Source organism: Pongo abelii, chromosome X (assembly GCF_028885655.2).
Source record: "Pongo abelii isolate AG06213 chromosome X, NHGRI_mPonAbe1-v2.0_pri, whole genome shotgun sequence".
Classification (NCBI taxonomy): Eukaryota; Metazoa; Chordata; class Mammalia; order Primates; family Hominidae; genus Pongo; species Pongo abelii.
Genome location: NC_072008.2, coordinates 2830434 through 2833677, shown reverse-complemented (window position 1 = coordinate 2833677; position 3244 = coordinate 2830434).

Here is a 3244-nt window from a genome sequence, read left to right as displayed (position 1 = left end):
TTGTACCCATTAAGCGAGTTCTCATCCCTCACCCCCCTCCCACCTTCCAAGTCTCCAATGACTATTATTCCACACTCTGTCCATGTGCACGCATTATTTGGCTCCCACTTATAAGTGAAAACATGCAGTATTTGGCTTTCTGTTTCTGGGTTGTTTCACCCAAGATACACAGATAGCATCTAGTTCCATCTGTGTTGCTGTAAAAGAAATTATTTTCTTCTTTTTTTTTACTGAGTAGTATTCCATTGTGTGTGTGTGTGTGTATATATATATATATATATATAATATCACATTTTCTTTATCCATTCATGCACTGATGCACACTAAAGTTGATTCTGTGTCTTTGTTATTGTGAATATGCTGTAATAAACATGTGAGAGCCCAGTGTCTTTTTGATATGATGATTTCTTTCCCTTTGGGAAAATACCCAGTACTGGGATTGCTGGGTGGAAGGGTAGTTCTATGATACCATTTTTTTAAGTGTCAAATCAAGCAAATTCTGTATTACCTATTAACAGTGTAGATGTATGTCTAATTTAAAATCAAATATATGTATCTACATGAATACACACGCACTTACAGTTTAGACTTATTAGAATATATAGTAACACAGTTTTTAAAACAAGGAAATGATAAAATCTAAATTCAGAATAGTGGTGAATGCCAGGTAGAAACAAAATAAGGGATGAAATAGGGAAAAAACAGATGAATACAAGATATTGTTACTAATGTAATTATTATGTTGAACAATAGGTATTTTACAGTTCATTATATTATTATGCCTGACATACTTCATATTTTGTATATGGCAAATATTGCATTTAAAATAGAACAAACGCTGGGCATAGTGATTCATGCCTGTAATCCTAGTACTTTGCGAGGCCAAGCCAGGAGGACCATGTGAAGCCAGAAGTTCAAGGCCAGCCTGGGTAACATGGCAAGACCTAATCTCTACAAAAAAATTTTTTAAAAAATAGCCAGGCATGGTAGCACAAGTTTTGTATTGGCCCATTCTCACATTGCTATAAAGAAATACCTGAGACTGGATAATTTATAAGAAAAGAGGTTTAATTGGTTTACGGTTCTGCAGGCTGTACAGGCAGCATAGTGGCTTCTGCTTCTGGGGAGCCCTCAGGAAACTTACAATCACAGTGGAAGGAAAGGGCAAGCAGGCGTCTCAAATGACAGGAGCAGGAGCAAGAGCAGGGTGGGAGGTGCTACACACTTTCAAACAACCAGATCTCGTGAGAACTCACTCACCATAACACAAACAGCACCAAGGGGATGGTGCTAACCCGTTCATGAGAAACCACCCCTAAGATCCAATCACCTCCCACCAGGCTCCACCTCCAACACTGGGAATTACAGTTCAGAATGAGATTTGGGCAGGAACAACATCCAAACTAGATCACACTTGTAGCCCCAGCTACTCAGAAGGCTGAAGCAGGAGGATTGCTTGAGCCCAGGAGTTCAAGGCTACAGTGAGCTATGGTTGTGCCACTGCACTCCAGCCTGGATGACAGAGCAAGACCCTGTCTCTTATAAAGAAAATTAAATAGATAAAAAGTTAATTAAATAGAACGAACTATTTTTTACAAAGGTAAATAACTGTAGCATTCTTGCAACATTTTATTCCGTTATATGTATGCATCTTGTGAAGTCTAATTCTGTTGAAGAAATTCTGCCCAAATCACAGAGTACCCAGAAAATTGTCCTTCTATTTCCATTCTGTTTATTCCAGTTCAATGCTCAGTATGACAGTGTGAGTTGAATATTTCTCTAAAACAATACATTTTATTAATAAGACTTTGATTAATTTTTTAGGATAAACATGTGGAAATATAAGGTATTTGAAGTTTCTCATCTATGTAGACACCTTCAAGCTAAGAAAATAATGGCTGGAAAAAATGAAAACCATGTAAAATGTCTGCTCGTGTAAAACTTTAGAAAAGGTTGTTATGTATCAAGAAAGCTGTCAGCTTCAAATCACCTTTAGAGAGAACGGAGGGCATGGCCTTTAGAAAAACCTGCCAAAATAGCTGATGCACTTCACCAGGAAACGTCCACATGCATTTGCAGTTGGATTTGCATTTACCATAATACTACCAGCTTCCTATTTACGTTCTGAAATTAATTGGGATGGACACATGAAGGGCCTTCACGAGAGCTGATCAAGTTCTATTACTTTCATTGTGTCTGCCTTCTAATAATTCACTAACCCTAGCCCACATCGTATTTTTCTATATTTCTATTGCATTTAATAATAAAAATATAAGCCAGGCGCAGTGGCTTGCATCTGTAATTCCAGCACTTTGGGAGGCTGAGGTGGAAGGATCACTTGAGCCTAGGAGTTCGAGACCAGGCTTGGCTACATAGAGAGACCTTGCCTCTGCCAAAAAATTAAAAAAATAGCTGGGCGTGGTGGCACACGCCTGTGGTCCCAGCTACTCGGGAGGCTGAAGTGGGAAGATCGCTTGAGCCTCAGAGTGTGAGGCTGCAGTGAGCTATGATTGTACCACTGCACTCAGCCTGGGTGACAGAGTGAGACCCTGTCTTAAAAATAATACAGATAGCAATATAAACTAATAATAAAATACACATTTTAAGAAAAATAAGAAAAATGTAAGCATTGATTCATTTTCTATACTTTATCATATGGCTTCAGAGCTGATGTGGTACAGATACTAGCTTACTCTGGCATGCTTTAGAGAGGAAAACTCTAAAGGGATTTAAACTGGATTTTAAAAGAGAAATTTAGAAAAGAAGAGAAAGAATATCTGGGAGCAAAGAGAGAAGATGTGCATGAGTTACAACTGATACATGACTTTGGAATTCAGAGCTGGTTATGAACAAGGTGTCATAGATGACTGGGGAAACGGCTTCCTTTAAGTTGGGGACAGCAGAAGGAATGGGAGAATTTGTAACCCAGATGCAGCAGTTCTCATATGGCAAATCAGAATGTAGGGAGACACGAGAGACTCCAGTTATGGGGTAGCAGGAGAGAAAACAGTGTGTGAGGTGGACTGTGGGAGAGGCAGATTGGACTTGGGAGTGGTTGAGTTCTCTTCAAAGCAGGCTCTGAGGTGGCGTTTAGTTCACCAGATGCTTATTACAAATGCTGATTATTGGAAAACAGAATTGCATTTGACATGAGGCTGTGTGGTCCAGAGAAATGTCATTCTTTCTTGAGTGATGGCTTATGCACTATGCCTGAGACACAATAAATTTTACCACCCGCATTTTC